This window comes from Adiantum capillus-veneris, chromosome 14 (genome assembly GCF_014529385.1).
Source record: "Adiantum capillus-veneris isolate H3 chromosome 14, ASM1452938v2, whole genome shotgun sequence".
In the NCBI taxonomy this organism is placed as follows: domain Eukaryota; kingdom Viridiplantae; phylum Streptophyta; class Polypodiopsida; order Polypodiales; family Pteridaceae; genus Adiantum; species Adiantum capillus-veneris.
The window spans coordinates 95406988-95433933 of NC_140944.1; the positions used below are offsets into that span (position 1 = coordinate 95406988).

At 42.7% G+C, this 26946-nt stretch overlaps 1 pseudogene; it reads right to left on the reverse strand.

The window, feature by feature from the left end:
• Positions 1-786: 786 nt before the first annotated feature.
• Positions 787-25849, reverse strand: LOC147442787 (uncharacterized; annotated as a pseudogene).
• Between the last annotated feature and the right edge of the window lie 1097 nt (positions 25850-26946).

Sequence of the window (26946 nt, forward strand, 5' to 3'; positions counted from 1 at the left end):
GGGTAGGAATTCTATGAGCTGAGATTTCCTAATTTGCCAATTCTTCAAACTTATGTGCCATTGCCTGTGATCCCATGTCAACGTGCAGTAACGCGACACAAGGGAGAAGCCTTGCTTTGTGTAAAAGTTCCAAAGCACTTTGCTTTGCACAATGACACTAATTGCGAAGGAAAGTGTAACCATGGAAAAAACAAGAAAAACATAAACTTGGCTAACCTGGTTGTTGTTGCTATAACTAGTTGTCCCGAGATTTTGTGGAAGAAAACTTGCTCAAATGAAGGACATAACCCTCTCTGTTGGGCAAGAGAGAGTTGGCATATATATATCATATACATGCTCTGAAATATCCTGCCGTCATATGTAGAAATTTTCCTAGGGTGTGTGCTCATAGCATACCCCACCTGCAAGGTTCTTAAATTGAAGCCTTGCTTCACATAAATATGTGTGTGGTGATAGCCAATCGGATGTGGCTGCAAATATCATGACAGCCTATGTTGGCTTGGAGAGACAGTTCCAAGGAGTGGGCCATACCGAGCAACTTGCTGCCTTCAACAAGTCCATTAATAGGCCTTGCCTTTGAAAGAAAATGGATCCTTTGATGAGCGTGCTCTATCAAGGTACGTAGGAGAAGCCATGCCTCAAATAACTATGTCTGGCCTCATTGCCAACAAATGCTATCAGTGAGGACAGATGTCATAGCAAAGAGAGTCGACCTTGTCGCTCATGCACAAACAATTGGCCGTGTCAAAGTGTAATGTAATGGAAAAATAGTAGAACACGTGCAAATTATGCCACTCGTACCTGCTTGGCTCTATGAATGATAGCCGTGATCATCCATGCTAGTGCATACTAGAGTTATCAAACACATGCTCAATACTACTCTACTTCTTGCTGCCAAGGGCCTTGCCCAATGCGCAACCAATTTGGAATCGTGTGCGAACTTCCATGCTCTTACCTACTAGATTTGAGTGCCATGGATCGTGATAATCAGCACCCTAGCATTAGTGTTGGCATCACCACATGGTGGGGTTTAACGATGTATACGTATAGAAGCCTAATTTCTCCACACCCCTAAACTCAGAGGTAAAGAAAGAAAAGCTCGTGCCAGACTTTCAGAAATTGGCCATGCCGAGGTCTGTGCACCTTGAACAAGAGCACCGCTGTAGAATCATTCAAGCCTTGCTTGATAAACTCTACCTATCCCTTGGGCGGCAACCATTGCACCAGTTGGAATTCACAAAACCAAACAAAGTGCAGAGGATTGTAAAGAATGCAAAAGTAATGCCGAAACAGAAACAAAAATACCTGGAGCGTTAGCAGATGCACCTTGAAGCCTCACCAAGATGCCAACCCACGACCGTGTCGTGCATGGTATTGGATCTCTCCCGTGGGATCCATAAATTCTCGAGTCTGGTGTCCAAATCTGTACTAGACTTGGTCCTGCTTGAATCTGGGAGTCGGCCGGATTCCTTTCAAAACAATCGGCATCCGCCGCTAGTGATGCCTTGAATGTGATTTCCAATCCATGTCGAAGTTAGACACCTTGCATCATGGCAAACTAAACGCCCTGCTTCCGGAGCACTGTTTGCCTTGGACTCCGCTTGCAATCCCGATATGGAGAGGTTTCGAGAGGTAGCTTGTAAATTTTCTGCACATGAGCTTGAATTGCATGTCCCTCTAGAGCCATGGCTCCTTTGCCTGCCCAATCGGAGCTTTGCATGCCTGAGCGGACGTGGGGCCTTGCCCCTACCAAGGGGATGGGTTGATAACCCTAAAGTAAATTTTAAAAAAAAATTGAAAAAAAAAACTCCCTGCAGGCAGCAGTGATGGTGGCCTTGCGCTCATCGATTGACTGAGCCCTGCGGGCAGCTGGGTTGCGCAACCTGAGGCCCCACCGTGTCGAAAGTTACAGCACAGCCCCCCGCGCTGCGGTAGAAACCCACATCGTGGGTTTTGGTGTAGGTCCGCTGGCGGCCTCCTCTCCGCAAGCGCCGTTTCCCACGATACCTACCTCCCTTCCAGTCTGCAGTTAAGAGACTCCTCCCGTGGCTCTGTGCCTTTCAAGGGGTCATGCCCACAACCTCGAACTCCCTTCAAGGACCACGCCTTCCCCGCCTGTCAAGGGCGCTTCCCCCCCGTCGAGAATAGCATGAGCATGAAAAAAGCATGCAAAGGAAGGTCCACGACCCGAGAGAGAGAGAGAGAGAGAGAGAGAGAGAGAGAGAGAGAGAGAGAGAGAGAGAGAGAGAGAGAGAGAGAGAGAGAGAGAGAGAGAGAGAGAGAGAGAGAGAGAGAGAGAGAGAGAGAGAGAGAGAGAGAGAGAGACTGAGGTTCCGTGAAAGCCATGCATCACCATGAACAATCACCATCTCCGTCTTCTCTGCTCCTTCCTCTCCACCTTGCTCTGATACCAATGAGAGAACCCTAGGAGCTAGTGACCTGGATCCTCCACCCAACCGCCCATACTTATAGGCTCTTAGCCCCAGGATCCCCTGTCCACACTGCTAGCTGGCCCGTGGCCGGTGGCCCGTGGCCGGGGTCCGTGACCCCCCTTTAGGGTAGGGCCCTGCCCGTAGGACCCGTGTCCTGACACCCCCCCTCTCCACCTCCCACACCTGCACTCCCTCTCTCCCTAGTCCATCTCTCTCCACCTTATCCCTCCCACAAACACAACAACAACAACACACACACACACACACAAACACACACGCATGTTAAGGAGAAGCTTGGATTTTCTTTTGGTGACTTCATCAAAGAGGGTTTATCGCGCTCGTCCTTGGAAGCTCAACTTAACGAGCAACCGCACTACAACCAAAGGTAAACACAACCCCCCCAATTGTATTCTACTCCACACACACATGCATAGAAACATACACGCGCGCACACACACACATACACACATGCATAAATAAAAAAACAAAATGATAAAGATAGAGATAGAGAAGCATACCTTGCTAATTTGATATAAGTTGAAATCTCTTTCTGTGTAATAGATTTGCTATATTTGTTTGCAAATGTTAGATTTGTTAGAATCTCTTCATGCTAGATTTGTTTGCAAATGAATGTGCAAAATGGATTTGTTAGGAAATGGATTATGAGAGAGATAGAGAAAGAGAGAAAATAGATAGATACAGAGTGAGAGAGGGAGAGAAAGACAGAGAGATAGATAGAGGGAGAGAGGGAAAGAGAGAGAGAGATAGACCCCCCAAATATATATATATATATAGAGAGAGAGAGAGAGAGAGAGAGAGAGAGAGAGAAAGAGAGAGATAAATAGAGATAGAGAGAGAAAGAGAGAGAGTGTAAGAGAGATAAATAGAGAAAGAGGGAGAGAGATAGATAAAGAGAGGGAAAGAGAGACAACGAGAGAAAGAGAGAGAGGGAAAGACAGAGAGAGAGAGAGAGAGAGAGAGAGAGAGAGAGAGAGAGAGAGAGAGAGAGAGAGAGAGAGAGAAAGAGGGAGGGAACGAGAGAGAGAAAGAGAGATAGTAAGAGAGAGAGATAGATAGATAGATAGGGGGAGAGAGGGGAAGAGAGAGAGAGAGAGAGAGAGAGAGGGGGGGGGAGAGAGAGAGAGAGAGAGAGAGAGAGAGAGAGAGGGAGGGAGGGAGGGAGGGAGAAAGAGAGATAGAGAGAGATAGAGAGAGAGAGAGAGAGAGAGAGAGAGAGAGAGAGAGAGACAAAGAGGGAGAAAGATAGATAGAGATATAGATAGATAAAGCGAGAGAGATAGATAGAGGGAAAGAGGGAGAGATAGAGAGAGGGAGAAATAGAGAAAGAGAGAGAGATAGATAGAGGGAAAGAGATAGAGAAACATAGATAAAGGGAAAGAGAGAGAGAGAAGAGAGGGAAAGGGGGAGGGAAAGAGAGAGAGAGAGAGAGAGAGAGAGAGAGAGAGAGAGAGAGATTCGTCGGGACAAAGAGATAGATAGAGAGAGGAAGATAAAGTGCAATGGTTGTAGGCAGAGCAACCATTTTGTGGTGTGCACAGTGCGGGTATGCACCTGTTTTTGTAGAGTGCTATGAAAAAGACCTTTACGTGAATTCGATGAACCCTCAAAAATTACTTTCTACTCTCTGTTGGGGTAAAGCCCCCCATGTGGCCAGTTAGGCGAGGTGCCCACTCACTAAACTTATTCATTATGTACATAATAGAATAACGGGACTCACATGTAGAGAGTGAGTTTCAGCCCTTGCAAACACAAGGTCTCCTCTTCTTCTCTCTTCTCCATTGTTGCACACACTCACACAAGCTCTTGCTCGCGCACTTCATTTGGTATAAGAGCTCAGGGATTGGGAGCACCAATGGAGCTCAGCGCGGGGAGGCAAGCGGAGAAGCAGTAAAAACTGCAACATATTTTGCAGATCTATTTTGGCCTACCAAAACGTCTTCATTCAAACCGATTTTCATGAATCCTGACCGGTTTTTTGTCCTCTTCAACTTTGCAGAAGAAAGTTTTCTCAAAATCTTCACCAATTTTGACATACGTCACTCAGACTGCCTGCACGTTTAGGGTACACAGGTGCAGATTTTCACATATCTATTTTGACCTATTAAAACAACAAATTTCAGGTCCATTACTATGCTACCCAACCGTTTTCACATGGTCTACAACTTTGCAGAAGGAAGTTTGTGCAAAATCTGAACGGTTTGGGAGATATGGACTGACCGGCTGCTGGGTATTTGGAAAGTTGAAGATTATGTATGTCTATTGTAGTGATTTTCTACATTCGGAGAGCTAGGATTGAGCTTTGTCATTCTCTTGTCTTGCGCATTGATGTTTTTCTCTCAGTGAAGAGAGTGTGGGTTGAGATTTTCAACACATTTATGCGTATACATTGAGAACACTTTGTGGATGTATTCATTCTTGTGGACTCTCAAGATTCGAGAGTGGATTCATCACAGGTTATGTACATTGACTTGTGCGATTAAGCATATTTCAAAAGTGTGGTGCAAAGATTTGCAGAGAGTTTTGCAAGCATTTCTGGCATGATTGTGAGCTGAATTTTTAGCTCATTTGCTACACATTTAGTACATGCTTGATGCTCGCTTATATTTCCATGTGGATGCACATGATGTGCGCTTTTTGGCGGATGATATTATTTGCCCTGCAATGGCATATGTAGAACGATTTTCAGTTCTTTGAGCATCAATTTGTGTCATATTTTGGTTGGTTTGCATCCAATTTTACGTTAGTATATGCCTCGCTTGTAGAGTGCGGTAGATGCAATTTGTGTTTCGGATTACAGGATTGTTTTCCAAGTTTAGGGAGTTGACACTTTGGGGCAGCTCATGAATGCTTGAGTGTGGATTTCGTGCATGATTTTCTCATGGTTTTGAGCATGTTTATGGCATGTATGGTTATTATGGTTACATAGCCAAATACTGCCGAAACTCTACCGGATTTTTCTTGTGAGTTTATTTGTTTATGCACAATCGTGTTTTGATTGCATTTGGCACTCAGTGGTTGCTATGCCATAGTGTTTTGGCATCGCATTGTGAGAGTGTTTGCTCACCAAATTATGTCATTTGACATACATGTGGTAATCGCTTCAGGAGGGAGATTGTTGATGATAGTTTCATCGATTACCACATAGTGCTCTTGGATTAGAGTGGGTGTGTTGGCATCTCTTGAGCAGTTTTGCTCACTTGTTCATTATATTGATCGCCATATTTGCTGATACTTCTCTTAGACAACTTATGCCAGCTTATGTTGTATTTTGACAGTATTTGGTGTATGAGTTAGCTAGGCTTTGGCTATTGTCAGTTGATCAATTTGTGCTTGGTCTTGTCATAGTATTTTGCCATGGATTTGGCATGCAAATCATTGTCAGGGTTTGTGCTTTTCCATACAAAGTTTGATGGTTCAAACTTTGAGCATTGGAAAGGCGGTATGCATGATGCATTGACTCAGTTGGGCCAAGTGTTGCCACTACAGGGCACGGATGCTAGGCCAGAGTCTAATGCGTGTGAGTTAGAGGTAGGAATTGCTCTTACCACACACGGTTCAAGACAGGCAGATGATCTTAGTGCGTATGTGACATGCACTAGACACGAGGATGGATTCCAGGGATTGGAGTTCGGCTGTCAATCGCTCTATACATACTCTATGATTAGAGCTCGATGCACATAGATTCAGTGAGCCAGTGGATGTTGGTTGAGGTCATACTTATGATGGCCTTGTACAAGTTTTGTATGGTTTCCTTTTTTCTCTCACGACCACATTGGACTTTACGTGTGGGAGGTTGTTGGGGTAAAGCCCCATGTGGCCGGTTATTCCAGGTGCCCGCTGCTATACTTACTCATAACGCACATAATAGAACAAGGGGGCTCACATGTAGAGAGTGAGTTTTAGCTGCTGCAAACACAAGGTCTCCTCTTCTCCATTGATGCACACACTCACACACACTCTCACTCGTGCACTTCACTCTCTTCTCCTTAGTTTCTCTCTCTCTCTCTCTCTCTCTCTCTCTCTCTCTCTCTCTCTCTCTCTCTCTCTCTCTCTCTCTCTCTCTCTCTTTCTCCCCACCAAAAACAAATTAGGTTGGACAGCTCTTAATGATACCAAAATTCGGTGGTCCAAATGAGTCCCTTTATTTTTGAATGGCCATTTAGCGGTTATAAGCACGGTAAGTGGTAGCGACAACAGTTGTGGTAATAGCAGCGGGTATATTACCGCTGTTATTATCGTGCTTATTGATTTCAGACCACTACCGTGTTTTGTGCCACGGTTATTGTCGCGCACGTAATTTTTTCTCTCTTCATTTTCCTTTGTTTTTCCGCAGCAATGTTAGTGGTTATAAACTACTCCTCTTATAGTGCAAGAAGAAAAGTGGGTGGCTCCATGCCCTCATGCCCAAAGTAGACCTTTCTCTGATACCAGTGTAATGCCTCTGGTGGGACTGCCTAGAATGATCCTCCCAGCCTCCCTTTATATAGCCCCTTGGGCCTCATTCTCTATCCACACTAGCAGCCAGCCCCTTGGCCTAGTCCTTGACCACCGGGCTATGCCCTTGGCATGACATAGAGCTTGGGCTATGCATAAATCCGTTGAACTGTGAGACTACAGACTGAATATCTGGCCTCATGTTGCATACATAAATGAGGCATCCAATAGCAGGTTGGTAAAGAGTGACATCGACAAGATCACGAGCATCATGAAGACTCCATTCCAAACCTATTTCCATGGGAGTGGCAATAGGTTTGCAATCCTCAAGTCCAAATTCACATAGTAATGTCTCTATGTAACTTGTCTAACACAAAGGAAATACCACCATTGCACTGCTTAAACTGTATGCTGAAGTAATGATGCAACAACCCCAAATCTTTCATCTTCAAAGTAGCATTCAAGTCAGTCTTCTTAAATTCAGTAATATGTCCTTCATTTGGTCCAATAATCACAACAAATCATCCACATAGAGAACGACAATGAGAAGTACATCACCCTCATGTGTTAAATACAATGTGCTTTCTGTTGGACTGTTACAAAAGACTCATTTGACCAAATGAGTATCAGATTTCTCATACCAAGCACGAGGAGATTGCTTCAACCCATGCAAATCTTTCTTACATTTTCACACTTTATCCTCTTCTCCTTTCTTGATAAAATCATGAGGTTGCATTACATAAACTGTTGCTTTTGCTGCTAACACCAGTTAGAGGTTTTAGTGGGCTCTTCGTGAGTAGCTAGCTATTAGATGAAACAAGATGGGTGAGTCTGGCCATGATATTGATCATGCGCCTCCATCGCCCATGGAAGCGATGGCACTAGAAGCGATCCTCTTGTACGGCTTCTTAGAGCAGAACCGCCATGTGTGCAAGTTGTTCGACTAGGCACCCCAGGCCTTGGCGCTTTCCCACCTGCCCTCAAAATAATCCGGCTTCTTCACACACTGCATCTTGGAGAGTATCTGTAATGGGGTACAATTCTTGGGTGGACTTCCATGAATGGCCAGTTCACCAACTGTTGGCTTGCTACGCACGTCTAGAAGGTAGGCCTCATGCCTAATCGTAACCAAGAAAACCATGCTTCCAGCCTCTAGGGATGATGTAGAAATGGCTATGAGGAAACTTATGGAGGCCTTTCAACATCCATGCATTCAAGAGCCAAGGAGCTTGCAAGTGTAGCCCGCAAATGCCATAGTGCCATCTCTTCCATCATGGAGGACATGCGTAGGAGCCAAGGAGCTTGCACTTTTGTCCCGCAAAGACCAAAGTGCTATTTCTTCTATTGTGAAAGATGTTAAGTATGGAGCTTGATTTAACCCTTGTAATTTTTTGTGGTAAAAACGCGCATTTGTTAGGCCCCCATTATGAGGAGAAGCCATCGTGCGTCAAAGAAAATCACTTGCCGAAAACCAAAATCACTCGTCGAAAATCAAAATTTTCACGATCGGTCTCAAGCCCACCGGAATATTCCTTTTTGCCGCAATATTATGGCAGGACGGCGATCAAAAAGTGGTCAAAAAACGACTGGTCGGTTGGCTGATAGTCGATGGTCGGAAGTCAATGGCCGGTGTGGCCGGTGGCCGAATTCAAAAGCGCACTTGTCTTCTCAAGGGCGGCCACACATGGGCGGATTGGAGGGTCCGATTTGGACTTATCTACACAAGGGCGGCTACACATGGGTGCCTCTCATGAGAGAGGGAAGCCCTTTTGGCCTATAAAAGGAGGCCATTTCTACACACATTTCACAGCTTGAAGTTGATGCAACAAGGTGGGTGTGAGGTGTTGAGAGTGAAGCTGTTAGGAAATAAGACGTAGCTATATAGATAATTGAGTAGATTACTTAATGGAGAGAGACAGATTTACATACACGAGATTATAGAGTAGAGAGAGAGAGAGAGAGAGAGAGAGAGAGAGAGAGAGAGAGAGAGAGAGAGAGAGAGAGAGAGAGAGAGAGAGAGAGAGAGAGTACATACGATATACGTGGTTCACCCAATGTGGGCTACGTCCATGGGAAAGCAGCCACTCAATGGCTTTAGTAATTCAAAACAAGAAGTAGTTTACCAAGAGATTATACCCTTAATGGAGCTCCCGCCTTGCTTCACTCTCACCACCTCACACTCACCTTGTTGCATCAACTTCACACTATGAAATGTGTGTAGAAATGGCCTCCTTTTATAGGCCAAAAGGGCTGCCCTCTCTCATGGGAGGCAGCCATGTGTAGCCGCCCTTGTGTAGATAAGTCCAAATCGGACCCTCCAATCCACCCATGTGTGGCTGCCCTTGAGAAGACAAGTCCGCTTTGAATTCCACCACTGGCCACCACCGACCATTGACTACCGGCCACCGGCCAATCGACGGTTGTTTTCTGACCACTTTCCGGCCGCCGTCCGGCCATAATATTCCGGCGAGAAAAAAAAGGTCTCAGGGGCTTCCGTCCCCGAGGCCCCTAAAGTTGCCCTTGGTTTTGACTGTGAAAATTTTGGTTTCCGGTGAGTGATTTACCTTCACGCACGATGGCTTCTCCTCATAATGGGGGCCTTACAAATGTGCGCTTTTACCACATAAAATTACAAGGGTAAATCAGGCTCCATACTTAACAGAAGCAAGGTGGGAGCTCCAAAAGGGTATAATCCCTTTGTAATCTACTTCTTGTTTTGAAGTACTAAAGCCATTGAGTGGCTGCTTTCCCCTGGACGTAGCCCACATTGGGTGAACCACGTATATCGTGTGTACTCTCTCTCTCTCTCTCTCTATACTCTATAATCTCTTGTGTGTGAAAATTATATCTCTTTATTAAGTAATCTACTCAATTATCTACTAAGATGCATCATATTTCCTAACAGAGGACATCGGCATAACCTCATAATTTGGTCTCAAAATGTATTAATTTAAGAGGGCTCCCCCATAGGCCCTCTAAAGATGCCTTTAGGGGGCCCTTCAAAGTAAATCAAAGAGCCCCATACCCTACAAGAATTGAGGGAGACCCGCTTGCAAAAAATCAATGGTAACTATTGTTGTTTTGCTAGGGGGTGCCTCAACCACCCCCCACATCAATCTAGTACCATTATGGAATGGAAATCTCTGGTTACTACCTTCACGCAAAAGCTCCAAGTTGGCCCTTGAAGGTAAAGTGGGTTACTATTGAGCGACTACATCGGGTGCATATGTGATTATGAGGAGCTGACATACTACACTTGGGCTAGTTAAAAATATATGGCCCTTTAGAGATAAATGGACTATGAGGGAGCCCTCTAAAGGCAGGCAACTAGAATGCCACGTTAGTTTCAATAAATTGTTTTAATGTTTACAAATGGATATATTTAAATAGAAATATAAATATATCTTTCTAATGTATTGTGGAGAAGCAGAGGAGAAGCGCATTCTGGCATGCCACATGGTTCAACAAGAGGGTTCAGGTATGCAGGTAGACGTGATCGGGATGCAAACTGTCGAAAACATATGAGAAGGTGAATAGCCTTTTTTGGGGTGGGAGGTTGCTAGAAGGAAAAGAGGCGAAGAGGCGAGAGAGAGAGAGAGAGAGAGAGAGAGAGAGAGAGAGAGAGAGAGAGAGAGATGGCGATCCTACTGGCTATCATCACCAACATCGTTCGTACACTCCTACTATGACTGTGGATCACTGAAAAACCACGTGAAAGAATGTTTCATCTTCAAGGACTGCATGTCCTACAGCTTCCAAGCTAGCGTAGTTCAACCTCGATGGCATGTGACTTGGCTAAGCCTTGGGTCTCTCCTCACACGATAATTTTGACAGTTCCAGTTTGTCTTGAGTCATGGGGTTTGGAATCTAGACTCTCAAAATTTTATGCCCGAAGGTTTTCTTACAATACATTCCCCAGTCCCTACTCAAGCGTTGCGATTCACCAGTTGGAAAGGTGTAAGTTTTGATGCTGCCACATAAATGGCCTCTCTTTCTCTCTAAGAGATTTGATATGTGTGTTGCAATCTCTCTCTCTCTCTCTCTCTCACACACACACACACACACACACACACACACACACACACACACACACACACACACACACACACACACACACACACACACACACACACACACACACACACACACACACACACTGTGGTACTCTAGAGCTCATAGATTGATTTTTATTAACTTCTAAAGCTTCACTTCAATAAGGTCCACACCATGGGACTTGGCCCATCTTAAGCGACCTGCTGGGGTAGCGATTTTTTTTGCTCGGGCTAATTGTCACACACACACACACACACACACTATACCACCTACCTATTAAGCAATCCTGAGCTTACTTAACTCTTGGAATTCTACTAAAACCTACCACCTGTGGTCTCCACCATGGGGCATGGCCCTTGTAAAAACATGAGTGCTACATTGTGGTAGTGCCTCGGATTAACCCGACCGTGAAAGTACTTGGGTTGCCTCTTCATTACACCTTGGAGGAGGCCTCACCATCTCTGTTGGGGATCTCTCCACTCATGGAAATTTGCACGCTATGCAGTTATGGCGACCTCCCTCCCTTATCTATTTAAAAGTGAGGGTGCAACTCTGCCCCTCACTTAGCTTTGTTTGTGCTCCATTTTTTTCATAAAAAAGCACTGCGTATCTGTCTTTCTTTCACTACACCAAAGAATGGAGCTCACTACACAGGTAACACAGGTCTGTTACTTTTACTCATGCTCTTTTTCACACCTTTTTTTTTAGGGCAATATTTATGTACTACGTTAGAAGGCATGACACCTTGAGTAATTTTTTCACTATATAATAAGGAAAAAATGGTTGTTTTTTTTGCAAGGCTTTAATCCCAATATTGGGATTCTGATTGCTATCTGTGTTGCATTATTTCTGTTGAGGATTCCATATTGGTGGTTCTTTTTCGGTATGGCTTACTACCTACAGTCGCTTTTAAACTCTGGTTCTTTTCAAAAAAAGGAAAACCTACCCACTAGCTACTGTTCTGTGGACTGACCACTGGTTTGGTTATGGCTCTGCCCTGATAACTGGTTCAAACAAGACAACTTTTTTGGTGCTTACTAATTTGATTGCATGTTGGCATGCTAATTGTGCCTGTTTGCATGGGTTATTGTTCTATGACTTGATAAATCTTATGTTTTGGATATTGATGGGAGCTTGAAATATAGTTGTGTTGTTCCACCCTCTGCACATCGGTAGTGAATATTTTTTTGTGGACAAATGGGCCAGGTGGCACGCTACTGCTGTATTGGAACATGTCTTTATGGCCAGGGAAAAGGATAGTACTTTAAAATTTTTGCTTACTCACTAGAGGTTGTTGTTCCCTTTGGTGCTTAGTATTTGTTCTGGTCTACTTCCTTCTATTGCTTAGGTTGGTTTTGTGAGCAGGAAGGGGTTTTACCATTGCACAGTGTTATGTGACATTATTATGGTATGGGAAGTTGCCATGGTTGCATTCCATGAAGACTTTTGGGACTGTTCTCGAATTCTGGTTGAGTTATTCCTTATCGGTATTTGCATGTACATTAGGGTTTTTTTTAATTATAATAAAAACAAATCCTAGCCCTGCTACATATGGGTGTTTGATTATTTGCTCTAGCCCTACTTCTTTCAGTTACTGGTTGAATGACTAAAATTGTCGTGTTAATGTACTACACGGATCTCCTCTTTCATTCACATAAGAAATTGAAAACTGTGTAGCATAATTCTTCTTTTAGACTCATGTTCTTACTTGATTCAACAAGGGCATCTTGCCACTTGGGTTGACCATAATGATTTATAAGGTAAGTGAGTTGCAAACCGGAGGATTTGGATAACATGGTGGGCCTAAACTTTACTCGACCTAAAACAAACGTTGAACTAGCCTATGGTTGATTGGAACTATTATAGGAATTTTTTATATATACAAACAAAAACCTATTTCTTAAAACTTCATATGTGGTGCTTTCATTAGTCTAAGAAGATTAACTGTGATAATAATAGTGGGGGGATTCTGACACTTGGATTAGAAGGGGTGATGGACTTTTAATTAATCAGAATGATATAAAATTCTTCTCTAAATTAAAAAACTTTGGGTTCTTTTGGAAAAACATTTTTCCACATAATTACTATGGACTTAGCTTGTAAAAGTTTTATAAAAAGTTTGTAAGATGGACATGGATAACAACTGGTATAGTCCATTAATACCTGTAAAACACATCCAAGGCTAATATTTGTGTCTTGTGTGGATGGATGCAATTAAGGACTCTATCTTATCTTGGAAGTTTCTTTTGACTTTGGCAAGCTGTCCTAAACTAGATTAGATACTCCGTTACTATTCAGGAAGTTCATCTGCTATTTGTATACTGGAATGAAACCTCATTCTTACAAACATTGTACAAAAATAGTTCTAAGACTGAGTTGTTTTTGTACTTATCTTTTTGTTTTCTAAAGCCAGTTGTCTTTTGAATGTAAAAGTTCAATAATGTCTTATTTATGGTAAAACAACTACACACACATCCTATACATAAGGTTTTTCTTTCTAGAAAAACCGCGATGCTAGTTTTAGAATCGAATTCCAAAATTTAGCTCTAGGATGGACCCACAGTCTGTAATCCCTTGACTGGTTGACTGGTGTTAGGTGGTCTTTCATGGGCATTATTTCTGGTCTCCTACTCACGGCTATGATAATCATTTGACTTTGACGATTTAAGGTTTGCAGGCCCAAACTACAATAACTGATCTTATTCATGTTTAAAATGTTCCTTTTCAGGACCACATACCCTTTAGAATGATAGCCCGCATGAGTATTAAACACATCCTTGAGAATCATACAAAGATTCTCGAACAGATTAAGTTGTGCCTTTAAGACCATAAACCAAAAAATGCTTTGGCAGTTAGAACTAGACCCTTCCTTGCTAGAAAGGCCAAAGATTGTATTACTTACTACGGTAAGTAAATGTAACCTCACTGTACTTTTTTGAAATATTGCAGTCTCTTGCTCTGTCACAAGGATTAGAATTGACCTCTGAGCTCCTCTCGGTGGACACGTCTCTTGTCCTTAGATGTATTAATAGCTTGGATGCCTCTCAACTAACATATGACTCAGCTCTTACCTCAGACAAGAAAATGTCTATCTTGCATATGCTGTCTTTTAATGATTGGGTTAAAGTTTTGGCTACCCTAGACAAGGACTCCAAGGAAGTGGTAAATTTGATTGCCTAATACATAGCCCAACTTTCCAGACTTTCTTCACAATACCAACAAGAGCTTGCCCTATTCTCTTCCTTTGGTTCTGATCTATCTAACTTTCAAAGGAAGTTGTGCAGCCTCAATCCATCTTTTGTTTGTACACTGGCTACCCCGACTATGCCTCAAACTGGTGGTATCTTTTGTAGGGATAATGTAGCTCTTGAAGCCGTCAAAGAATTTTAGAGTAATCTTTGTTCCCTCAATGACTCTAACCTCTTGGAAATGGTGCCAAAAATCTCTAAAGTTTTTCCTGTCTTACCTGTTAGACAGATTGAAATTGAATCTTTTGGGGTTGACCATCAGCTTTGGGTCCTGCCCAACAAGGTGTTCTTAGCTCCCATTTTGAGTGAAACATGGGTATACCTTGCCAACCTTGCTGCCTCTACTGTGGAAGACTGCAAACTCAAGATCTTAAAAGGTGGACAATTTCTTGACAAAGGGGAGCTCATCAAAGCACCCTTCAACCTCAATCTCATTGACCATTCTAAATACCCTTCCAATACTGGACTCTACATCCGTACTAAATGAAACATGGAATTTGCTAAAAGTAACCCGAACTTCTACACAAAATCCATCTGGAATGTTTTTCGGCCTTATGTAAAATGTGCTTGTAGATTTCTTGACCCTAAAGCCTCTTGCGAATCTAGCATCATGTGGTTTGATTATGCCATTTGGTTCATTCTCAACCATCTTGATCTACTCTTCCCAGAAAAACCAGTGGATTTTCACCTCTCTCTTATTTGTTCTTGGTTGGGTGGCCAAGCTAGACAGATAGTAATTGCTCAGATTGCCATCTTTCGTGCATTAATGTTGGATATCTTAATAGAATTAAAGTCTGATGAGCCAGGGATCTACCTAACTACTTATGCCAACTACAAAGGCGTTAATATCATCACTAGCTTACTCAAACCATGTATTAATGAGGATGATTCCCTTGCTCTATAAAGACCCAAGTCTCAACTCCTTTACTTCTTTTTTAACTCCTAGCTCTTTCTCTAACCGAGGGAAGGCTCATAGCTACACTAGGAGAAGAGGTAAAAACTGTCCCATCAGGAATTTCCTTGAATTGTAATGCTTGGTGATATTGCAAGTTACTACAACCCCTTGGAGTCAAAGAACTCTCAACAAGCTTGCTCCTAACCAAGGTTATATCTACATACACTGTCTCTTCCACAATGTACTTCTCGATTGGATACAACCTAAACCCCTTTTCTGTGAGTGCTTTGACCTTCTTTTGGCAATCACAAATTACTCGATAATATACTCATCGGATGACCCGTAAAAAACTTGGTTTATAGTAATGATTGTCTTTGGCATGAATCTGTTCCCAAATGTACATGTTATCAATTTACCACATTTTGCAAGAACTTTGATACATATTGTAGGCACGTTTGTACTTGTGATCTTAACATCATTGAAAATATTAAAGTACGTAGAATCTTGGGCAACGGGCTCAATCACATACCTAAGTCCCCCAAAAACCTTTACCTTGCTTTATCAGTTGTACTAAGCTGCGTCACTGACCTTGTCAGTGCTCTCTGACTGGAGATGACAGTCCCACTGGACTTAACTAAAGTAGTGGAAGAATGTTTCTTTCAGAAAATATCACAAATTCCTAGAAAATGGTTATCCTCTGATGATTCCTGGCTTTCATCACAGCTTGCTCTTGACTTTCAAAATATTTCTAATAAATGGTTCATAGTCGGGCTTGACAAAAGCTCTAAGTGTCCCACTCTTATATGCAAAAACCGTGCTTGGAATGCTGCCCGCGATCGGGTGTCTCGAAATGAATTTTTTAGAATTAACTCTTCATTACAAATAGTTACCAATAACATCTCAAAACACCTAGGGAATCTAGTTCAGATGGATATCTGATGCCTCCAATGGTATCTTTACTCATATCACCAAGGATATCACTCTTTGCCTTGACCTAATACTAGCTGAGTTAGAACTTATTTGTGTCACTAAACAAAAAATCTGCCACGACTTCCTACAAGTACAGTACAACCCCTTCTAGCTAGCAAGAAACTCTATGGAGGTCTCACTTAACCTCCCTCAACAAATCTTCCACATTTTTACAGCAGATATCACACAATGCTGTGAAAACATCCCCCTTGATGGGGATCTTGGCCTTAAGAATGTTCTAGCCAAGGTGATTAAGATGGATTGCTCCAATGCAGGTAAGAAGTATATTTTCTACATTTCTCTTTCATCACTAACAGGAAAACCATGCTTCTAGCCTCTAGGGATGATGTAGAAATGGTCGTGAGGCAACTTATGGAGGCCTTTCAACATCCATATGTTCAGAGCCAAGGAGCTTGCAGTTGTAGCCCACAAATGCCATAGTGCCATCTCTTCCATCGTGGAGGACATGCGTAGGAGCCAAGGAGCTTGCACTTATGGCCCGCAAAGACCATAATGCTATCTCTTCTATCATCAAGGACATGGGCATAACCTCCTAAATTTGGTCTCAAAATGTATCATTCTAAGAGGCCTCCCACATAGGCCCTCTAAAGCTGCCTTTAAGGGGCCTTTCAAAGTAAATAAATGAGGCCCATACCGTACAATAATTGAGGGGGACCCGCTTGCAAAAAAATCCATGGTAAACACTTCTGTTTTTCTAGGGGGTGCCTCAACGTCCATCCCCCACATCAATCTAGCACCATTATGACTGGAAATCTCTGGTTACTACCTTCACGCAAAAGCTCCAAATTGGCCCATGAAGATAAACTAGGTTACTATTGAGCGACTACACCGGGTGCATATGGAATTATGACGATCTGACATACTACACTTGGGCCAGCTGAAAATATATTGCCATTTAGAGATAAATGGGCTATGGGGGAGCCCTCTAAAGGCAGACAACTAGAATGCCACATTAATTGAGATAAATTGTTTTAATGTATACAAATGGATATATATAAATAGAAATATACATATATCTTTCTACCATGAGAAGTGCATTCTGGTGTGCCACATGGTTCAACAAGAGGGTTCGGTTATGTAGGTGGACGTGATCGGGACGCAAACTGTCAAAAACATATGAGAAGGTGAATAGCCATTTTTGGGGTGGGAGGTTGATAGAAGGTGAAGAGGCATGAGAGAGAGAGAGAGAGAGAGAGAGAGAGAGAGAGAGAGAGAGAGAGAGAGAGAGAGAGAGAGAGAGAGAGAGAGAGAGAGAGAGAGAGAGAGAGAGAGAGAGAGAGAGAGAGAGAGAGAGCTATCATCACTGGCTATCATCACCAACACCGTTATTACACTCCTACTGTGACTATGGATAACTGGAAACCCCACGTGCAAGAATGTTTGGTCTTCAACAAATTTCTTGTTCTATAGCCGCCAAGCTAGCATAGTTCAACCTCTATGGCATGTGACTTGGCCAAGCCTTGGGTCTCTGCTCACAGGACAATTTTGACAGTTCCAGTTTGTCTTGAGTCATGGGCTTTGGAATCTAGACTCTCAATATTTTATAACCGAAGGTTTTCTTACGATACACTCCCCAGTCCATACTCAAGCGTTCCAATTCACCAGCTGAAAAGGTGTAAGTTTTGATGCTACCACATTAATGGCCTCTCTTTCCTCTAAGGGATTGGATATGTGTGTTGGAATCTCTCTCTCTCTCTCTCTCTATCTCTCTCTCTCTCTCTCTCTCTCTCTCTCTCTCTCTCTCTCACACACACACACACACACACACACACACACACACACACACACACACACACACACACACACACACACACACACACACACACACACACACACACACACACGTATTTGTATTTTTTCACGTGTTTGAATGTACCATGTTGTGTAGCCAACACACTCAGTGCAAATAACAAATTAACAAAGCCATTTGTAGAGGCAACGACTAAGCATTAAAAGTGTATGAAGTGAATGAAGTAGTCGACCACATTTGGCGCAGGCATGTAGTAGGAGATATACAAGATGTGTTGATGACACACAATCTGTCTCTCCAACTTCCTCCTTTACTCCTACCAGGAGTTAAGTTCAAAGTTGCAATCGTTCCCTTCTATGATTCTTTGTCCCTCCTAGCCTTCAAATGATGCCTAAACCATGAGAGTTTAGTCCAATGGTTTGCAAAGAGGAAGATTGTGTTGCATACATTGTTGATTGGGGTATTCTAACTATTGTGCATTCTCCACCGATGCCGTTTTGATTTATATGTTCCCAAGGAAATAACACAAGATGACATTTTCATTTCCCAAAATCAAGCGGATTAACTAGAATATGCGAGTGATGATAGAAACATCGTTTGTGTTTTCTATGCAATTTCCCTTTTAGTCTACTATCTATCCCCAATAGGTGGAGTGGGAGGGAAATCATTTGCAGTACCATGCTCTATTATCTAATCCCGTCATGGAAAAAATGCCTCAATTTGTCCTTGCCCCTACCATCGCCACACTCTTTTGTTACACATGTACATGCTCCATCATGAAGAGTACACTTTTTTGCTCCATGTGCGCACATCTCAAAGACATGAGAAAAAGAAATCATGTTGAGATGGTTAGTATGGGGCTTCCAGAAGAAACATCATGTTTGGCAATAAATTGGTCCACAATCAAAAGTGATGCACAATCAAAAGCATAAGTAGTCATTCACAAGCTTCCAATTTGGAATGTTGTCAATTGGAATGCCTTCTTTACAAAATATGCTCAAACAACGACAAGACCATAAGTGCTTGACCTTTTCAAATAGTATGGAGGAAGGGTTAATCTCCAAGTGGAGTCTCTTAGAATCTATTCTACTTTATTATGGAAGCCACAATGCAAGAAGGACATATGATTGCAAGCGGAGTTGGTAGACAACGTGAGCCGAGAAAGTCGGGAGGGTGCCAAAATTCAAGAGCTTGGAGGAGACACTGGGAGGTAAATAGGGAGCCAGAGGATTGGTGAAAGATACACACACACACAGAGCGCATGGACAATAACAAATACAAGTTTTCAACTCCATTGTTGCTATGTTATACTACAATTGATGAGAGGGAGAGGGATGTAGCATTGGACAACGATAACTATGAGCTGCAAGCTGGTTATCCCTCCCCCCCCCCCCCCCCCCCTCTCTCTCTCTCTCTCTCTCTCTCTCTCTCTCTTTCGGCTATGGATTGGTAGGAATGCTATAGATTGGCGGATGGCCCCAATACAAGTGCAACATGTGCACGTGCTTCACAAATCTCCAATAGCCATTTGGAGCTAACACATGGCACTAATCCCAAGATGCTTCCATAAGTCCACGCCCCATTCCTTTGAAGCAAAGCTCAAGTCCTAGGTGTTGAACACAACTACTAAAATGTTAGGAAGCAAGGAGCGAGGGACAAGCATACATACATACATATATATATATATAAATATAATAAATAGCTAACATGAGCAAAGGAATTCTCAATGAAATCAAGAATCAATAATCAAGGGATGATGGAAGACATCTTAACTATCGATCAATAGTTAATCATCAAATTGTGTTAACTATAAATAGTTAACATGAGCAAATGGGATTCTTTATGAAATCATCCCTTGACTATTGATTTTTGATGAAATCAATAGTCAAGGGATGATGGAAGACACGGAGCTGTGGTTAATATGCATGCCAACAAGTTTCTGCCATGCTTTCAATGCAGAACACTCCCATTTGGATTGCTAAGAAGTTATAGGCTATTTTTCTTGAATGCAAATCCAAGGCCTCTCTTGAAATAGGACCACCCTTAAATTTCATGCAACTTATGCAAGACGTTGAATAGCAACAAGCGCAAGTTACTATCCTTGGAAGAAAGGAAACAACAACGTCAAGAAGAAAGACTTATCAATTTGCATGGAAAATACATGTGTATGGGTGTCAACTACCTACAAGAATTTCATGCAGGCAATGTATAAAAACATCATGAAGCAAGACTAGAGAAAGTGCCTCTTGCTTAACGTAAGACTTTTCAAGCATAGGGTCTTTTCAAGCATAGGGAGAACGTGATGTGCATCATGGGAGATGTATAAAGATACACACACACACACACACACATACATGTACATATACATCTACACACACACACACACACATCAAGGTATGTACACACCACATATACATACTTACGTACATTCATAAATACATAGAGACATTCAAAAGCAAAAATAGAGATATAAGACTAGATATAGTGTGAGTTTCTAGGTGTGATCTTTAGTAAGATTGAAAGGCTATATGTTATTGGCCTGTCGGAAAGAGCGAGCGAGACCTGCCATAGGCGGGTCGCGGGTCGCGCGACCTCATGAAAAGTAAGAGGAGTGGGAAGAGGGCTCGAAGAAGGTGGTGGTTCAGACCAATCTCTCCCTCTTTTTCGTTTTGGAAAAGTTTTTTTGGAAAACAAATGTACTAGAAAGTAATCGCACAAGGATTAGTAAGTTTTTGCTTCTTACTCACACCCATGCGCTCCCAGCAAGTCATCTCGAGTAAGCCACCCCAACTTCGCCGCATGTGTGCACAGCATGAGAGCCTTTACATATTAAAAAAAATGCAACCCCCCCCCCCCCCCCGGGCTGTCATTTGTACTACACTTGTCGCGCATCCCCTCAGTACATAGCCTACGTCAACACCTGGCTTGCACCTTTGTTTTCCCTTTATGAACTTGAGGTATCTTGCATGATTTGGTCTGAAGAAATTGTTTCAAAATCGTACCCGACATACTACAAGAGAGAGTTTTCATTTAGCCTTTTTGTCTAGCCACAAAATTCTGATCCACACAACCAAAAAGAATTGCAAAGGTTCCAACAACTAACAAGGGAGCCACCCCATCACCACCATAAAGTGACATAACACCAAAGACCAAGCTGATAAAGGAGCCACCCTACCAAAGAGCCACCCACACCACCAGTTTGATGTAGACTTTGTAGGATGAAATATTACCTGCCAGAGCCACATAACTTACATGAGAGCTTTCAAGCACATAACTTGGAAAAGGGGGATGTTAACTATTTACATACTTACTTGTTCACAATGCTCGGGTAGTACGAAAGTGTCTCTTAGGTCAGTCCATTTCTTAGTAGAATCCACCTCAAGAAAACCAGACTCTCCTCTACGCACAATAGCGTTGCGACCTTCCATGATTATCTTGAACCATTGCACGTCAAACAAGTCGACAAAAAATCCTCTGTAATCGATCCTCAAAATCTCTTGTAGCATGCCGAAGTAAGTGAGTTCTGCCACCACACGATCTGCATCAGAGGAACGTCGTCGACTAGACTGTTCAAATTTTGCCATGATTCCACAATCTTGAGTAAAACGCTTTTTGTCGATCCGTTCCACCCTAAAATGTCGACCTTTACACCATGCTGCTGTGTATGACTTATACTACAACGAACAAAGATTATGAGTGGCCGTTTAAACGTTTAGAAATAAAGTCACTAGCTAGTCGTACATTGCAAACTTACCTTGGTCGCACAACCCCGAGAGTACTCCCACTCTTCCTCAGTCACTTCGTCACCGCATTGTTGTGCGCTTTTCAATTGGTTGTGCAACCATCTTAAGCTCATGAATGTTGGTAGGCTCTCCAGACCTGTCGGATAGTGCATCGGTGGTTGTCTTCCCCGTCTCCACTCGATTCGTGCCCTTTGTCGCTCTTGCTTTGCATCCTCATATTGTGAAATCCACTTTTGCATCACTAGATTGTGAAGCATGCAAAATCGGTTGATTTTAGCCTCTAGATCTTCCGTCATCTTCTTCTCAACACCGAGATTGCAAATGACAATCCTAGATATGCACTCATCATCTATGGTTCGCCATAGCGTGTCCCGGGCTTTATCAGATCCGTCTAGCCACTCTCCAATGTACACTAGGGACTCTCATACCAACCAACCTTCTGCCATGCTACCCTCCGGATGTGCCTTTTGACGCACATATCCCTTAAGCACCTGAATGGTTAGCATGGTAGTAGGAAAATGTTTCTCAAACATGCACACAAGCTCCGCAGCATTTAGTTTGGCGAATGGTATGGAGTGTACGTTGATCTCCTTTTGTGAGATCCATTGCACCAGCTTTGCAAGTTTGTAGATTGTGTTATGGATGTCGAGAGACAAACATCCCTCAATGGCAACCGGTAAAATAAACTGTGAAGTATGTGCAACAATGATATTAAAGTCCACATTTTATGCAATGATATTAAAGTCCACTATGAACGTACCTAACACATTTTATGCCAATCGTGTGACTTCAAACCGGTAAGCTTTCCTTCTTTAGTAAAACACGTTTGGAGCGAGTGCATTACGCCAGTGGGGGTCCGCAAAGATCGAATGGTCTCTTTTACTTTGCGTTCTTGGGCTCCAGTGAAAATCCATGGTGCTTTAGGGAGTTTTATCAATCCATCAGACGCTGTTTGCGGCCAATATTGCTCCATACGATCCATATTTCTAAGGTCAACTCTGGCTCCCAAAGTATCTTTCTTGCCGGTCAGATGGTCCCATAGTAGATTACCCACATTCTTGAATATGTGCATTGGATCGAGCAAGTGATTGATCATGAGTCGGGGCCAGTATGGTAACGCGTACCATAGAGATAGTCTCTTCATCCCTGGAGGCAATCCGTCATCGCACATCTCCTTCTGCTCTAACCATGCTTATGCAGAGTCCAGACATCCTTGGTGGCTCTCTTCCCAAAAAGCCGTCGCGTAACACATGATTCTCTGGAAGATAAGCTTGATGACCTTCGTAGATTTGCTTCTTCAATGAGGGCGCCTTACGTGCATTCAGTCTAGGTCCACATGTGACACATGCTCTGTATCCGCTTGTTTGAAGCCCTACATGTATACACATGATAATAGATCAACTATGGGAGAAAACAAGATTTACAGTGTCTGAGTGAAGAGTGTCAATAGATCACCTGAGCATTCTGTTAGCCCGGGATAGTCATGCATGGTCCACATTAGAATGCCTCTAATCAAAGAATTCCGTCGTCCTGTGTGTCGGCTCATATCCACCACCTCTATGCCAATCCACAATTGTTGTAGCTCTTCCAATAGTGGACGAAGATACACATCCATATTCTCCACTTTATATCGCCCTGGCACAATCAAGCTTAGCCATAGGTGCCCCTTCTTCATAGTCAACCACGGGGGAATGTTGTAGTTGACGATGACAACGGGCCATACACTGTAAGATGTTGATCTTTGACCAAATGGATTTACGCCATCCATAGCCAGGCCTAAGCGCAAATTTCGAGCTTCCCTGGCAAAATCCGACCATGTTTCATCTATATGTTTCCAGGCTACGCAATCTGCAGGAATTCGTAGCACACCATCCGAAGATTTATTCTCCTCATGCCATGATGCTAGGGCGGCCATGGACTTACATTCGAAGAAATGCTTGATACGAGGAAGCAGAGGAAAATGTCCCAAAACCTTTTGTGGAATTTTTGTCCCGTGGAGATCTACTCGATATCTTTCGGAATCACATTTCGGACACTTCTCCATGTCTATGTATTCCCCTCTGAAAAGAATGCAGTCATTAGGACAAGCGTTGATAGAATTGTAATCCATGCCCAAGTTTCTCTCTCTCTCTACCTCACATTCTCTAGTCATGTCCAATCCCCGCACACCTCCGTCTAGAGGTGCACGGAGATCAGAACCACCGGGTTATAATCTCGTCTTTATTGGTCAATACCTATATTTGTGGGTACAAGAAGTCTACAGACCCACATCTACATGATACTGCATGTAGTGGACAAAACCCCTTTGCCTCTTCTCTAGCTATAGCACTTCACAGCATCTTAACATCTTTTCACAGTAGATCTTTTCACTGTTCGTCTAACTCTAAACCCTAAACCGTAAGTAATTCTTGCGTGGACTCGATCTAACGTAAATAAGCATAAATCTAAATAAACATAAATCTAAGTAAAAATAAACCTAAATCTAATTTAACGTAAGTCTACATCTAACCTAATCTTTAACGTCTTTTGGGATAGTTTCCTACGATGTTAAAACTCTCTTCTTCTTGTGTGTGTGTGTGTGTGTGTGTGTGTGTGGGTAAACCTAAATAAACCTAAGTCTAATCTAATATAACATAAATCTAAATCTAACGTAAATTATGTTATATTAAAAACAAAGAACTAAACTAACAGGGATTATAAGAACCTTAAAACTGATTTAACACATAATTTTTTACATAACTCGGCAAGAGTTGGCATTCTCATCACTAAATATGTGAGAGTTAACTTCCGGCGGTGACGCTGCCTCATCTCCATCCACATCTGACGACAGCAATTGGCCCTTTGGACCGTTCTTGCTCTTGTTACTAACTTTGAAGTTGCTGTTGAATGACTAGAGGTTGTCTAGATGGTCATTGTCGGGGATGTAGTGACTCTTGCCGCCCTAAAGATCCACCTTCTTCCCTATCTTTTGAAGTTATTTCACCAGTACTTTTGGATCGACGGAGCCCACCATGAGTGAGGGCAGCAATACCCTATATTCCATTGAGGGCTTTCTTCACCCGCTTCATGCAGGCATCGCAGTCTATGGAGACCTAAATCTAATCTAATATAACGTAAATCTAAATCTATCATAAATAAACATAAATCTAACTAAAAATAAACCTAAATCTAATCTAATTTAACTTAAATAAACCTAAATCTAATTTAACGTAATTCTACATCTAACCTAATCTTTAACGTCTTTTAGGATAGTTTCCTACGACGTTATAACTCTCTTCTTCTTGTGTGTGTGCGCGTGTGTGGATGTGTGTGCCAATAAAAAGAGATAAATGGTATAACCTTTCTATCACCCATGCCAAGTATGATAGATTGGTTATGCCATTTCCCTCTTGAATAATAGGTCTTGAGTTCAACTCCTCGTCGTCTAGATCTTTAGGTCTTTTAATTTTAATTAGTTTCCTACGACGTTAAATTAGTTCTCTCTCTTTCTCTCTCAATGTGTGTGCGTTTTTTTGTTTATGCATGTTTTCTCTCTCTATTCCTCTCTCAATGTGTGCCTTTTTTGTTTATGCATGTTCTCTCTCTCTTTTCCTCTCTCAATGTGTGCGTTTTTTGTTTATGCATGCTCTCTCTCTCTCTTTTCCTCTCTCAATGTGTGTGTGCATTCTTTGTTTATGTATGTGTGTGTGCGTTTTTGTTTATGTTTGTACTCTTTCTCTCTCTCTCTCTCTCTCTCTCTCTCTCTCTCTCTCTCTCAAAAATACTATGTGTGTGTGAGAGAGAGAGAGAGAGAGAGGGATAGAGAAAGAGGGGAAGGGAACATGAGAGTGAGGAGAGGGAAGGAGCATACGTGGCTCTCCTTCCTCTCCTCGTGTGTGTGTGTGTGTGGAGAAGAAAGAGAGAGAGAGAGAGAGAGAGAGAGAGGGAGGGAGAGCGTTACCTTCTCCTTGCTTGAGGGTGCCGAAAAACTCAGATCTGAGATCTGAGTTTTTGGGCGCTCTCTGTTTTTTTTTTTAGCCCAGCCGGCGTCGCTATGAGCGTCCCAAATTTACTTGTAAATTTGCGACGCTCATAGTGACGCCGGGATTTTTTTTTTTGAGCGTCGCTGTGTGAGCGTCGCTAATATGAATAGCCTCTTGTAGTGTAAACACGGTAATACTTGCAGTTATGGTCGCGGTAATAACCGCAGTAATATCCGCGATAATATCTGGTGCCTAAAAAAGAAAAGAGGGCAGAGTATGCCATGTTTTGCTGCATACCCTGCCCTCCTTCCTCTTCGCCATCGTCGGTTCTTCAAGCTTCTTCCCCCTGAGAGAACCCTAGGAGCTAGTGACCTGGATCCTCCACCCAACCGCCCATACTTATAGGCTCTTAGCCCTAGGATCCCCTGTCCACACTGCTAGTTGGCTCGTGGCCGGGGTCCGTGACCCCCCTTTACGGTAGGGCCCTGCCCGTAGGACCCGTGTCCTGACATTACTCCCACCTTTGGAAGAGTTTTCTTCCTCGAAAACACAAGTGGTGGTATCTTCATAAGAACACTAATGTTTTCCACCATGGCATCCCTCATGGATCCAACGATTTGTTGAATCGAAACCCGGTTTGTTGGGAGGTTCAATGAAATCAAGAATAACATCTTGATTTTCCACATTGTTGTCCCTGTACAACCGTCTTGGTTAACCGACCCATAACCAACATAATGTGAAGACTCCATTTAAAACTCACTTGAGTATGTTAAATGAGTTATCGTAACGAAGAGGTGTCTAAACGTATACCCAAGTTTCAGATTTTCTGGAGGTACTTGAATGTGCAATATAACCTAGGCTCATCTTTCCATGAAAGTACTATGCTGACATACTCATTAGCAGCAACTAAGTCCTTAACTTGCTATGGTTTGTTGCCATTAGCCAACCGCATCAAAACTGATGATTAAGGTTGATAACTTGAGAATAAAAGGCAAAGACTAAAACTAGCCGTAACATGCCTTGCATCATATGAAGCAAACTCCAAACTAGAAAGGTAACCGATCCAGTTGTTCCACTTCTTGCTAACGTATGCACTTAGCATATCCTTTAGCGTGATTTAACGTATGCAATTTGCATATCCTTTAGTACTAAATAGAATGCTTGTAAACTGCCCATCCTACGCGGGATGAATAGCAGCAGTAAGAGTGAGGTGCTTTCCCCCAACCACTTACAGAAAGTCGCCCAGGACTGACGACAAACTATGACTCAATCATTGAGTATCCAACCATATACCCGATATGGAATGGAGACAACCAACTAGGTTGAAAGGAGATTGGAGTTTCAAGCAGCCAATCACAAACACCCATACTCAGCCATCACCTTGTATGGTAGGGTGTAAACTCATACTAAGTCTGCAA